The sequence below is a fragment of the Meleagris gallopavo genome, chromosome 4 (assembly GCF_000146605.3).
Source record: "Meleagris gallopavo isolate NT-WF06-2002-E0010 breed Aviagen turkey brand Nicholas breeding stock chromosome 4, Turkey_5.1, whole genome shotgun sequence".
In the NCBI taxonomy this organism is placed as follows: Eukaryota; Metazoa; Chordata; class Aves; order Galliformes; family Phasianidae; genus Meleagris; species Meleagris gallopavo.
This window is the reverse complement of record NC_015014.2, coordinates 35,379,981-35,394,998: the sequence shown is the minus strand read 5'-3', so window position 1 is coordinate 35,394,998 and position 15,018 is coordinate 35,379,981. Positions and strand designations below refer to the sequence as shown.

The window sequence follows — 15,018 nt, the reverse complement described above, 5'->3', positions numbered from 1 at the left end:
GGAAAAAAAAAAAAGATCCGTGTTAAAAAGACTTGTTGCTAATTTTGAACATCAGCCATCATTCAGAAGCAGTTTGCACAAGTATGAAGTCACAAGATCAATATATTTCTCTAAAATTGAGATGTTGAAAGATCTGTTACCACTCTGAAAGGTCAAACTTTCAATTTGAGTCTTTGTAGTCAGGAATAACAAGGTATTTTGCCTTGGACCTGAAATACCTTCTTTGTTTTGTCAAACTTGATGCTGCTTTTGAAATGAAATATTTCTGCAGAGAGATCTTATACTGCTTGTAGTTGTTACGTCCTTATGAGTTTATCAAAACTGCATGCAAAAGACAACAGTTTAATGCTGTATACCTGTTTTGTTATGTGGTGATGCTTATATGTAGACCATGTAATATGTTTTATGCATACTTTCAATTAAGTAAAGGGAACTGAATTCATACACTTTTCTTTGAGCATAATTGACCCAGTGTATGTGGACTTGAATTTTATTTTTTACTAAAATGCTTTTTGTTTTTCTAATACATGCACACATGCGAATATATAACAATGTAGCTGTAAGGAGAAAAAAAAAAAAAGATTGCAATTATATGTATGAATTTACAGTTTAAAGAAAAAACTCTTATCAGCTTCATATATTTTATTGAAAATTACTGTCAATTTGTACCACAGGTGACTTGTAAACAGTCAACTGCTTTTTACTGTGTATAAAATTTAAAGTAGGATTGTATTACATGACTAGAAAATAACTGAAGAACAAATTAGGAAAATCTCTTTATTTTCCAGCTCAATAACATCTTTAAAAGTCACGTAAATTTTAAACTGCAAAGCATGTAATATTTGAAAAGCTCTTGACTTGAACAAGAGATAAATGTTTTTGTTTTTTACGTTGCCAGAGTTTTGAAAATCTAAGGGACATTTCAAATAAGTGGCAGTGCGAAACTGTGAGAATGTAATTATTTTTCTACAGCTATTCTTAGCTTTGCTTTGAACAGTTTGATAATTGAATAAGTCTCCTAGCAGTTTGAAGTTAGATTCACAGCCTGCATCACTGTGCAATGGCCTTTATCATTTCATTCTTGGAATATTGTTTAGCATCTGTCTTCTTGTCTATATTTGTCATGCCAGTATAAAAGACAAAGCAGTTTTCCAGTGATTCATTTCTTTCAATTGCTGTGTTTATTTTCATAAATAGTTATAATTGTTAGGTGAACTAGTACTGAGGTTTATTGTAACAGCAATTTATAATGGTGCAGCATTTCAGTAACAAGTGAAATCTTATGGGGAATAACTAGTTTGTCACATCATTGCAAAGTATTTGTAAAAGGAAGTGTTATGATCAAATGTCACAACAGTGATAATTTGTTTTACATATGAATAGCTTCATGCTAATATTTGTCAATATTACATATGCTTCAAAAACTTCATAAATTCATTTTAGTTTAAATGGATGGTGCTAGCAGGCTGTTTACATGACATATTACAGTTACACAATTTGCAACCTGTATCCCCTTTACTTTTAGTAAAAGTATGGAAATACAACTGGAAAGTTCATCTTCTATGAATAGTACTTGACTGCCAGCTATAACTGGTTGAATAATTTTTGTTTCTACTAACGTTTGCTAATTTTTGAGCAATGAAAAAATTGAGATGTGTTGGGCAGTGAAAAACATCTGCAAATGTTCTGGTACTTCAATTCTTAAAGGAAATTAAGTTGAGCAGGTTTATTTTGATGTTTGTTTTCTTTTTGAAAGTCAAACTCCAATGTTGTAGTTCACAATCAGATCAGCCAACCTTTTGTATTATGGGAACACCTAAAAAGTGCTGGGTTTTTTGGATGCCAAGTGAAGTTTCCTGCAATTAAAATTTTGCTCCTTTATGTGCCATTTCTCACAGGATAATACTTTATTTACAAGATGCATTTTAAAGTACACAGCAGTAAAATCGTAGTTTCTGCGGTATTGGGCTTCTCAGATAACAAATAGACTTTACAGGATGCATATGATTATGAATAGGTAGTGCTGGAAACTGGTTCATATTTGACATGCAAGTCCTAGAAGCATTAACAAACTTAACACTGTAAATGAAGTTTGTGCCTAATCAAGATGTATTAAAATATTTTTATTTGCTAATTGTGTTTGTTTTTGAAGAATCCTTCTGTGAAGTTACAAGTAGTCTTGCCAGCTCATAAAGCCCATGTTGCACCCACAATACTTGCAGACTTTTTTGTACGGATGGCTGTTCTGGTTGACGGGTCAACTATATCTAACTCTGCATCACCTCTCATTCACATACATTTTCAAGTTAGTCACTTTGGTTGTACTCCTGTCTTTTCATTAGTGTAGTTCTGTTAAAGTGAATGTGGTTACATTGTTGCATGCGCAAGTTGTGTGTTATTTCAAATGCTTCTTGAAGACTTCCTTTGTGTTTCTTTTAATTAACTTATCTATAAGTTGAAATCTTGCATAAAATATTTCAGTTGTATGTTCACAAGATCACTGTCATGCAGATAGCCACTGTTGATTAAAATATCAAAAGCAATATGAAGGACATAATCTCCGAAGGAAAAAAAAATGGAGTAATGTTGTAAATATATAGAAGCAATCTGATTTCCAGTTAATTACAACGTTTTTAAGTTGTGAGTCTTCCCTTCTATTTTGTTGTTACTCATTTGTACAAATAGTTACACATCTCTCATTTAAAAAAAAATACTTATTTCTGTAGGTTTAGACCTTAATGAAAACAGTTTTGTCTAAAACTTCAATCTAGACAATGGTAATTGATGTAATAGAAGTAGAGGTCATTGGGAATATTTCAACTGTATAAATAAATTGTGGTTTTGCAGTGAACTATTATTAAAGTTTCAGCATATTTAGAAAAACTTTTAGTATCCTTGTGTAGGTTTCACATGCAGTGACTGTTTCTTCTTTTTCCAAATACCACTGATTTTTCCATTTGCTCTTTTTGGTTTCTATTTCAATGATGCTCCTATCTGAAATGCTTACATAGATTAACCATTCCCCAAATGAAGTTTCCTAATTTTCTTTTCCAAATCCATTGTTTTGCATGGCCTTCTTAAAAGCCAAACCATGATGATGCTCACCTGCACACTCCCATATGTACCTTACTAAATAACATCGAAGTTGGTTTATGTAGCTTCTGGATGTAAGTGTTCTACCACAGTTTTTTTTTCTTGTTCTCAACTTTTTTTCAGTAACTTTTGTCACATTTTCATATCAGCAGCTGTTTGCCAGGAACAAATATTTATATCTATACACATAAGGAATAATGTACATGGTACTCTACAACATATGAGAGTAGTGTATAATGAATTTTTTTGAAGATTATGGTAAATATTATTTGCTGCCTTCCAAGATTTGACATCTCACAAGAAGATCTTAGACATAATAGTCTTCTCTCTTACTTAATTGGTAAAACTACACTATACTTAACCACCATGTTTAGAGTTGCCCATGATTTACAACTAACAGTAACAATCACTTTGCTAAATATTTTTAAAATATCATGCTATGTGCATCCATCCAGCTTGTACTGTAGTTATAAATTTAAATGTGTTAAAAGTCTGACAAGAACTTTTTGATGAAGCTATTATTACCTAGGAGTTGAGTGATACCCCTTCATCTATAGCTTTCGTTTAATACAAACATCAATCAAATACATTGATAATGAGGCTATAATAGAAGCTTTAGTTGTTAATTAGTATGTGTAGCACTGGATTTGGGTGTATTTTTGACAGACATTGTCTCCACTGAAAATTTATTATCCTCAATTTATTATCTTCAATCTGGGCAAGTAAGTACTAGGCTTATTAAGACAGTAGGAGGGTCTGCATTCAAAAAAGGGGCAAAGTGCTTGTTTCATTTGTCTGTGCTCTAGGAAATCATTTTTCATCATTCTTCCAGCTGCAAATATCTGAAATGTCTGTAACCTAATCGAAGACCCTGATCCGAAGGCTGATAGTTTGTAACAACATTCCCATCAGTTCATCTTGCTGAGGATTAATTTTGTATTAACAAAGCACTCCCTGAGAATTAGGTGCTCCCAACAGATTGGAAGTGACCACTGTCACTAGGTTGTTCTTGCACCCCTCCTTTTTTTTCCCCCACCAAATGTCTCCATATTGGTTCTCTTTGTACAAATTAGCGGACTCATTTGAGGAAATTACCTCAGCATCACTGAGATATTCTCAAGTGTTCTTGTATTAACAGATTACGCAACCATTTTTACGTGATTTCACCTATATGCAATTAAACAAAAATCAGTTTAGCTTAAGCTATCCTTAATAGTCTTATTTCTCACACTTAGTGAGTATATGTTAAAAAGCATCTATTGAAAAAAACATTGACGTTTCACATGTTACAAGCCACACATGATCATGGGTTACAGTCTAAAAAACTGTATTCCAAATCTAAAACCCTACCTTGCAAAATACTTAAAGCATAAACAAGTAGGTCTGTGTTTCTCCTAGACTGATTTACTAGATCTATCGTTTAGTTGGATGTGGGTTTTTAGTGTTGGGGGAAGAAGATTTCTTACTAAATACCACCTTCCCTTGCTTGGGTATCAGATTTTCTTGCCATCTTCTCTAGAAGAAATGATTTGACCTGTCACACTTAATGTAAAAAGTCTGATAAAAGCATGCCCTAATGAGACATCTAACTATTACAATTTTTGTCATTGACTGCATACTATGCAGTCCAGTCTGTCCTTGGAAATGAAAAATAATTCCCCTATCAGCATCATAATAAAGCATGAAATCCTCAAGGACAGATTGAAGTCAGATACTTGATTAGTTTTGTCCAGAATATGACTGAATACTGTGCTCCTGGGGGGACAGTGGCAAGAAATAAAAATAAATAAATAAAATATCTTGTCTATAAATCTGTAGAAAACTTTGACATAGGGCACTTGTCACTCTATAACTTTTCAGAGATATCTAACTGCTGGGAGAGCTATGAATATAAGTGTTAAATAAAACAATGGGTTGACAATATATAATTTTTTTCATTTATTTTTAAACCAAAGAGAAATGAGTTTTCCTTGCTAATGTCAGCATCATTGACTAGGTGGTAACAAAAGGTAGGGGCAGGGTTTGGCTCAGTACAGTTGGAGATGAGGAGGTGCTGGTGCCTATGATGGAGGGATCTGTTTCTGCCTGGGCTAGAGGTGATGCAGGCGTACTGCTAGTCCATGCTGGAGTACCGAGTGCGATATTGTGCCAGCCTCACCAGAGAAAGGGAAGAAAGGTGACAAAGTAGAAGAAGGAAGGATGTGATGAGCGTGGCTGTAAAACTTGTCCTAGTTTGTTGTACGGAAAGATTTGGATCTTCTATACCTGTCAGCAAAGCCATAAAAGAGAAGGACCATTTTATTATAGACTACATAGCTCTGAGTTTTTATGATTTTGCTGTCAGCCAAACACCAAATGAAGATTTTCTTCCAATACACATGAGGTGTATTATAATATAGCTCTCTTCTTTGCATCTTATGCTATTATATCTTTATACTTGTTACTGCTGTCCTCACAATTCTCACTGTTCTTTCTTCAGTGTGAATTGCTTGTTTGCAATATTTTCTGCTGAGCATTCTAATAATTTTCTAAGCCTCTTATTCATGTATAATAAAACAAGATGCTGTCTTAAAGTATCTGTATGTATGTATATGTATGTGTGTGCATATTTATATATAGACTGGCAAGTTCTTTGATGCAATATTGTATTCCATTGTATAGCAGCATATCTGTCACAACAGCATGCTCAGTTAATCATTGCAATAATCCTCCGAACTTGTTTAGATTTGTTATGTAACCAGGTAATGGGCAGCCACTAGGGATCAGACTTAAGTTTTTAAAGCTTCAGCATAGCTTGTTGTTTTCTCCGTACCCTCAGCTCTAGACCTGGGTACCTCTAGAGCTAATTTAAATAACACATTGGTTCCTTGTTGTTCAGTGGAAGATTCTAGTAGTAATTAATTCAACTTCCTAAGGCACAGGTTAACGAAGTACAGAATTTATAATTGTGTATCTAGAAAATAAACTTTAGGCTAAGTGCAACTGAAACTTATCTAAAAATATGAACAGTAGAAATTAATCATTTTGAAGATTAAACTGAAATTTGAATTTCACATTTTACTATCTTATATGCTTTAAAAGTTGCGGTGGTGGTAGTTGTTTTTTTTATGGAGTAGGACTAGTGAGGAAAAAATAAGAAATATCCAGAAACTTGAGCTGCTACTTCAAGTTATACAATTGGAATCCTACAGTTGACCAGATTCTTCAGAGAAAGTAGTAATAAGGTCATGCAGAAGTTTGCTTCACTTTTAAAATATTCACTGTTCACTTAATATAGGAGCAATTCTTCTTATTGTGATTCAATTGCTCTGTTTGTCTTAGGTTAGAAAACAAGGATGAGGTAAAATGACTTCAATCAGACTGTTGGAAGTGTGAATTAGATATTAAGTTCGCTTCATTTGTTCTCTGAAATAGTTCTTGTATTTGATAAACTATTTCATCTCATAATCAGGATCTTCTAAAGAGACTCATAAAGAAATGTGGGGATGCCTGGTCATTCACTGCAAAGAAGTAAAAAATGGAAGCGTGAAATAGAAGAAAGAATCATAAAAATCTTTACGCTTAAGCTCTCGTGCATAGAAGTAGGATTTATTTTTTTTAAACTTTAGATATACTCCTTTGAAATATCCTTTTAAAAACTCGATTCATAAGTTCCTTTATCCAGGAGGGAAAGAATTATTCAAAATGCTCTATATTAGCCTAATACTTCCTACATAAATAGTAGTAAAACTCTTAGTGGTATTAACGTGACCAGGAAAAGAGTCTATCATGAGGTATTTTTGAAAAATGCTGTCCTACACATCTGTTTCTGCCCTGGCAAATGGATAGTGGGGTCACTATGACACATGCTCTTACCCCAACTTCACTTCTGCTTCTGAAAAAGATTGCAGTTTCTTTCCTTTCTGCCTACTGCTGCTGACTTGGCTTGTTGTCACAACACCAACATCAAAGTTGTAGCTTTGTATCCAGTATCCTTGCAGAAAAATCTCATTGAATTTAGCATGTTTCCATCATGTCTGAACAGCCATTAAATAAATAGAAATGTTGCAGCTCTCACTAATCATAGTCATTCACTTCTGTATCTTTCTAATGGATGAATTCTTCTGTAACATAGAGATATATATATTGCTCAGACAATGTTATTTAACTGGACTGCTTTGTAGCTTAACAGCAAAGAGAATATGTGAAGAGATGGTCTCTGTTTTTGAATGCTGTCACCTTTGTTTAAATAGGTTTCCCAACTTTAAGAACTATTTCCAGGGGCACTTATAACCAGTCCTTGCAGAATGCCCATTTTTACATAGTTCAATGCAGTTACTTTTTTTTAATGTAGATCTTGTTGGGGCATGGGGTTAAATCATTGTATTCGAGACAATGTATACCTTCCAGCTTCTGGGGGAACCCACAAACAACCCCAGAATACTAAAGACTACTAATCTGGGAGGCCATTCTGGATACAGCATCACAGTGAGAGTTGTAATGATTCTCCTATTCTTCTCATTTTCTAGCCACACTTCACCCGGTTACAGCTGGTCCTGTAGCTGATTGCTGCACAACATAAGTAGTGACAGAATTCTCGGCTGTGCTGTGTGGTATTGGCAACTAGCCACTTAGAAACATATGTCCTGGAACAGACACAGGAATAGTCCTTGTCAATAATTACTCCCATTGACATCTGTACCACTGATTGCGATGTTGTGAAAAAGGAGTTCGACGAGTGCCATTCATAATTCAGGGACAGCAGTTGGACGCTACTGTTCACTGATTGAGATTATTCTACTTTAATAAACAGAAATTTTGTTTATTTATTGGACTACGGGTAGTAATATTAAAGCGAATCAAGTTATAAATAATGGTCTGGGGAGAGGGAACAAACCAACCCTAAGCAGTTGATTATTAGTAAATATGTTTCTAAGGATAATGTGTGAACCTTTAGCACTGTCCTTTAGTGTACTTTATCACTTTCTTTTATTATCTACATGGAATGCCTGTCTCAGCCAGTACACAAAATCTGTTACTGCATGGGAGTGAAGTGCACAGATACTCTCAAAACCAGATCTTTCAATTATGAAACAATTTTAAATGTACCTGTAATCTCTTCAGTGGTATCATTGCATCATCCAATAAGTACATGTTCTTTGAAACAAAGATGATCTTTCATATATCAGGTCCTCGGCAGAGGATGATGTTGCTGTTCATATAGTCAAAAATCAGCTCCTCAGGGTGTCAATATTACAGAAGGAAGCATACATAAAAACCTGCAAGTCATGGCATATGAGAGAATCCTTCAACTATAAAATTGGGTTAGCATCATAAAAGTGCTCTTCTCTACTAACATGTCATAGTTATTTATTAAACCTAATTTGTAAATATAAAAAAAAAAAGTCATAGGCGTTTGGGGCAATCTGTAAGTAATTTAATACAACTTAACGGGAAATATGCTGTAAACGTATTGGAAGTTGGACTTGTGTGCCTGAAGTCTGAGAATCACTAAGTAGCCTAAAGCAAACTTCTTCAAATTCAGTTACCTGGAGCTGGAGTTGTAAGTGGGTACTTTGATCACCGTGGGGACTAAACATGGGAATGTAATTTCCACACTTTTTAAATGGGAATAGTAAGGTGTTATAAACTCAGAATCGGAGGTTTTTAAATTGGAAAAATTGTATTGGAACTCTTCTCTCTGCTATATGAGGTTTTGAGATAAGTGTCATAGAAATGTTAGAAATGTAGAAATATTATAAGCTGATATAAATGGAAGTATATTATCTTTATGGAAATTTCAGTACTAGTCTTTTTTAAATACATACCTTCAGCATTTTTTTCATTAGGATATCTATCTTGTTATTAATTTTCAGCATCTTGTTTTGCTGCGTTTCTCACTCCAACAGTCTCTTATAGTTAGATTGTTGAGGTCACCATTAATTTTATAAGTGTACTCCAGGATTTTTCTCTTCTATCACTCCAAAATAGAGCATGTATCTGTGATGCTAACCACCTGGCAGAGGTGATAAAATACCAGGTTGCAATGTCATGAATAATGTTTATCTGTTATGATACATAAATTGAACCCATTTGAAGTAGCGTTCTACCAGTGTCCCAAAGTGGAAAAAGCTGCTGTATCTGTTCTCGTGCCACAAAGTCATTGATAATTGTCATGATTTCTGGGTGAGAAATAGGGCGTGCTTCAATGCACAGACTAAAAAATGCCTTTAGATTTGCTTGAGAGTTTGTGGTTTAAAAAAAAAAAAAAAAAAGGCAAAACAAAACTATTTTGTTGCTCACAAGATCCTAAGCAGGCAATGCTGTTCTACTTTCATCACACAAAGCATGCTATCAAGATTTTCTGGAACTCTCGCTGTCTCTCTTTAAAGCAAAGGATATACCTGACATCTCAAACTCTACCCAACTCTTGAGCCACCAGCAGAAAAAGGACATAGAGCCTGTCCAGATGAGGACCATGAAGATAACTGAGGTCTGGAACACCTCTCCTGTGAAGACAGGCTGAGTGATGAGAGTTAGGGTTCAGCCTGGAGAAGAAAAGACTCTGGGGTGAGTTCACTGTGGTATTTCAATATTTAAAGGCAGCTTTCAGGAAAGATGTGAAGCAACTTATCTGTGACTGTAGCAACAGGATGAAGGATAACAGCTTTAAACTGAAAGAGGATAGATTTAAATAAGTTGTCTGATTAAGCTCCATATCATTCTCTGTGATACGAATTTCACTGGTCTTTCTCTGTTGATCACTCTCACCACATACAGTAACATACCTGTTCTTTCATTGCATTTGTAGTTGTCTATCTGCTTAAATGTTACAAATTCATCTATAAAAGAGCAATAATCTCTTATTTCTCAGCATTTTAAAATTCAGAACTTGATTTGAGTAGGGTCTGAACTGTCTAAAATGAGAATGAAAGAACTTCAGGGGAAGAAAAAGTTTTCTTGTATGAACTGTCCATATCACCTGTTGATTGTTTTTCTTCTGTGATAATGGCCAAAGATAAAGCATACATTTTACTTATTTTTTTTCTTTTACTCAGTACCATGTTAAAAAGAACTAATGACATAGGAAGATATTTTTTTCTTAATTTCAGGAAGTTTGTATATCAATTCTCTTAAACTAATAATTTCACTTGGTCATTATTGCTTGTATAATCTTTTTTTTTTTTTAAATTAACGATTGGACATCTTACTACAGTCTGCCCCAGTTTAGGAATTGAATTTTTGTTCTTTTCCTGATGTTAGCATTATAACTCTATCACTATAGTTTAATCTGTTGCAATTCCCAGGTGTTTTGTGAGGTCACGTTATTACCTTTTGTTTTAAAGGAATTAGATGATTTAATTCCTACCTAATAAAGAACATGCTTTCCAGACTATTTTGTTAACCATGAGGATGATAACATATTCAGTGAGATAAGAAATCACAGTCTAGCTTATCTGTCACACTATAGTCTTTTCAATGTAGCAACGTATTAGTCCTTTTCATTCTCTTTTGCTGTGGCAGTATTCTTATTAGATGGGTAGAAACTTTACTTCTTTCCAAGACCACAGCAGAAGTATCAACAGCCAACCTGGAAAAATGAGTGATGTGCTAAAGCGCCTTATTTTCAGTTCACCTGTATCCAGGATCATTTGTTGTTCAAGGGAGTTATTTGTGCAAAGTAGTTATTTGTTGACTCACAAAATGTTCTACTGAAAGACAAAACTCACTACCAGTAGTATGCAGTTCTTGGGACAGAAATTACTTTTTCTTTTTTTTTTTTTCATGGAATTGACTAGAACTACTAACTTTATTTTATTAAAAATATGTTGAGCATAAAAAATAAGTGTGTTAATTGCTAAATTACTCTAATGTGTAGCTACAGTATCTTCTTTACACCTGCAATTCAGTTTGAATTAGCATCTTTTCTGTGTCAAACAGTAAATGCTTATGTTTTCCTTTTCAATGTCTCTTCTATATTTTCAAAGTTTCTTGTACAACAGATCCAGCAGCTACCGGTTCATGAGGTCACCTTATTTAATTTGCCTCTTTCTGCATCTTTTATCTTCCTGTTTGTGGTGGAAACAGCCTCTTGCTCCTAGAACTTGGGGTCATTGTGATTTCTCAGTATCGTGTATTGGACCATTCCAGCTTGGATTTTGAATTTGGGATTAGATCTTCTCTTTCATCTTCATTTCTCTTTCTTAAGAGTTCACTGCAACTGGATGCTGAACTCCCAGGGAAGAATTCCTCTATTTAATCACTAAAGCAGTCTCAAGGATGATCATTCTGATTTAAATAAAGTTATATATTTGCTGTATCTAAAGATATACCAAGACCTTTAAATAAGTTAGTTCTTACTTGTCTGAAAAAAAAGAGCTGCATTTGTAGGATATCCTGAAAATCCAACTTGGAGTTACATGAGAAGTGTGTAGCATTACAGCACTGAAAATAAAACTGCAAAGAAATCTTGGCACCAGAGAAATAAAAGCTCATATGTTTTGATAATTAAAATGCACGGTCTGTGGTAATGAGCATGCTATCTTGCTTGTGCTAAACAGCTACCGCTTATCTGCCATAGCCTGAAGGGAATGCTTTCCTAAACTTTTTGTCACTTGCTGAGAATGCTACTTAGCACAGTGGTGATCATGGTTTTTTGCAGTTTGGGTTCTAGCCTCCTAAAAATTTCCTGAGACCAAAATCTATTTCATTTAAAACAGTGCACATCTATCAAACAGTAATGATGTATAGTACATACTATCATTTGTTCTATCCTGTTGGTGTTTGTAGAGACATTTGAATGGAGAAGGGCTTTAAACAGGCTTTACCATTCTCTTTAAAGAAAAAGTGCCTATTGCATCTAGCAACTGCTCCCTCAGGCAAAATGGATGTCAGTCAGCAGGAGAGCTGAACTGCCGTGTGTATTCATGCATATCAGAAGCCTTCAGTAAAAACCCAATATATGCTTCATTGAAATTGTTATTAAGTTAAGGACAGGAGTGCTTATTTTTCAGGAGTTGAAAATTTCTCCTGATATGGAAGCAAATATCAGTGCCTTCTCATTCCTTTGTTTATCTCTTTCCTGTGATTTGAGTACATGAGCAGACTTCTAAGTTCTTTGTGGCCTTGAAAAGCAGCCCCCACACCCAAGGTAATGGGACAATTAAATATCAGATGGTATTCTTCCAAATCTCTACATGAAACTGTAGTAAACTTTTTCTCAGGAAACTTCAGATTTTCAGGGAACTGGTCTCTTATTTGCAAATTATAAATTGGCTAGACTCTCCTTTGTCTATTTTTTTTTCTTTCAGACTTTGAATTGTGAGCAAGACAGTATGTTCACAAATGTTCAGGTATGTAATTTCTGACATCAAAACGATCTCTATTTAAGAAACAACATTATTTCATTTCACATACCAGATAAAGGAGGAGAAAGCTAATTAAGTGTTGTGGTGTTGAAGCTGGCTTTTTAATTTAGTATGTGGGATGTTAGGGACATAGCAGATTCATAGCAAGTCAGTGGTATCTACTTCTAAATGATTAACCTCTGACTGATTTCTTCTATTACTAGTATGTGCATACATAATTCAGTTTAAATAGATGTTCAATGTGTTAGGAATTCCATAGGTTCTGATCTTTAATAGATGTGAGTATATTTGGTTGGGCTCAGGTTTGTTGCTGTGAAACTTTTCTTTTTCTTGACAAAATGATCAATTTTCTAGTCATCTAAGCATGCAGATCCATACCTGTTTTCTATCATTCTTTGTAAAACTAACTGTAATGTGGGATCAGATTCTGAACTCAATTCTGAAGTTGATCTGAAGAAATACAGATTTCTTTTATCGCTCATCAAATGGTCCAAGTGACCCCAAAATATAATCACAGAATCATAGAATGGCCAGGATTGGAAAGGACCTCAAGGATCATGAATCTCCAACTGCACTGCCACATGCAGGGCCACCAACTTCCACATTCAATACTAGACCTGGCTGCCGAGGGCCCCATCCAATCTGGCCTAGGGAATGAGCCATCCACAACCTCTCTGTGCAAGCCTGTTCCAGCACCTCATCACTCTCTTTGCAAAGAATTTACCAACCTTTGATGTACTGATCCACAGAGGATGTGTGAAGTGAGACTGTTGTTTGCTATGTCCTCCTCTCCAATTCCACTTAAACAGTGCAATCATATATAAAAACTTTGAACTGGCACTATTTGTGCAAACCATGGGTTTTTTGTATGAGCATCCTCAGGGTAACTAACAAGTGAATTTCTAACTGTGAACTGAAATCTCTAATCTGAGTTTTTGTTTACTGTGAATGTATAGCATCTTCTGCTCAGTGGTGATCTGTAAAAGCTTAGATGTGCATCTTTGTTTGTAATCTTTCCTTGTGTTGGTTAAAAAAAAAAAACCTCACCAATTAACGTTTATGTTTAGATTTAATTCAACCTCTTCCTTTTTTTTTCCCCCCCCCTCACACCACCCAGACACTACAGGTCTTTTGTGAAACAAAGCAACAATAGATAAGGGCTTTTAAGAGGAGTCCCTTGCAGTTATCTATCCCAGTGCAGTTATCTATCCTAGTGCAGCTGTATTAAGTGTCTGTTAAAAGGTAGTTGTGCCCATCCAGAGTGTGAACATTTGTTCAAGCAAATGACGTTACAGTAAACAAATTTAGCACTTCTTAACACAGAAAAAATGTACTACTTGAGAATGTTATCACGTGTGTTTATGTGAAAGCTCTCAAAGAATATATATAAAAAAAAAATGCTAGCTTTTTAGATCTGCATTAATAAAAGCCTTAACTTGGCCCAAGTGTAGCTTGCAGAACTGTAAGCAGAACCCATGATGGTCTATAACATTCAGAGAGCATCTCATACCTCTCTCACAAATTTTGGTTATATATTTTAAGTGAATTCGTATGCACAGTTTTGCATAAGCTCACAGTACAGACACATTTTGTCTGTAATTGCAAAAACTTGTGCAGGGTTGCACTGAACTGTAAAATAAATAGATAATAAATGACAAAAAAAAAAAAGGGTAAATAATAATGACGTAAATTAATTCCATTCTTTGATTTCTTCTTCTCTAATAACTCCCTTTGATATCTGTACCGCAAGAAGAAATACAATTTTGTTCAGGGAAGACAATGTTTAAAGATCTTCCAGTGTTACATTTCTGACAAGGTGTTAATGCAGATTTTCAGCAAGTTGGTAGGACTTGTAAACATGGCTAAGTTTTTTATAGTTTGTTCCCACCTGTGTCATTGACTGTGTGATACAGCTGTGTATTTTTACAAATTCTTATAAATATGGTTTAAATTGCACAAAATCCCCACAAAAAGTGATACTGGTGTTCCCTGTTTCAGAAATAAGTAAAAAACCAACAAACCATTCAAAAACCTCACTTTTATGTTGACTTGTTTAAAAATTATCTTTTTCTTGGGCAGGGTAAGGAGTTGGAAATGTATGTGTACAATGGTCTTGTTTTAATTCTTTGACAAAGTTTTACCTGTCACAGAACAATAAGGGAAAAAATAGGAGTCAGTATCAGGGTGTTCTAATCAACTGAAGATAGTTTCTAGCAACAGTCTTAATAAAAACTGTCACTATGACTCACCTTTAATAACATGCTACGTCATGCTATATAGGAAGCTGTCTATACCAATCTAATTCAATAATATCCTCCTACAAAGCAAGAACTGATTATGCCAAATGTGTTGGGATAGTTTTAGGATGTGAATCAATGCAGTTCTGTTAACAATTTCTTTTTCTTTTTCAGATCAGTCTGTTTATCTCTCAGGTATATTTTAATCATTTAAAGTAGGATTTTAAAGAACATAATTGACATTGTGTCTTCATGGTACTATATATTGTATAAAATAGAATCTTTTTCTGTTAGCATGCCACGCATCTTTGCATTAACAGTATTTACTGTGACACCACTAT

The 15,018-nt window shown here is 34.6% G+C and overlaps 1 long non-coding RNA gene across 3 annotated transcripts in view; it reads left to right on the top strand.

Moving 5' to 3' along the window:
* Positions 1 to 15,018, top strand: part of LOC116216567 — a 188,238-nt gene that overhangs the window by 60,991 nt on the left and 112,229 nt on the right. The window contains exon 1 of one of the 3 annotated variants that reach the window (XR_004159610.1): positions 12,382 to 12,425. The exons of the other annotated variants lie outside the window; for them this stretch is intronic. This is a non-coding gene — a long non-coding RNA (uncharacterized LOC116216567). Of the gene's footprint in view, positions 1 to 12,381; positions 12,426 to 15,018 lie in introns of those variants that run through there. 3 annotated transcript variants of the gene reach the window in all.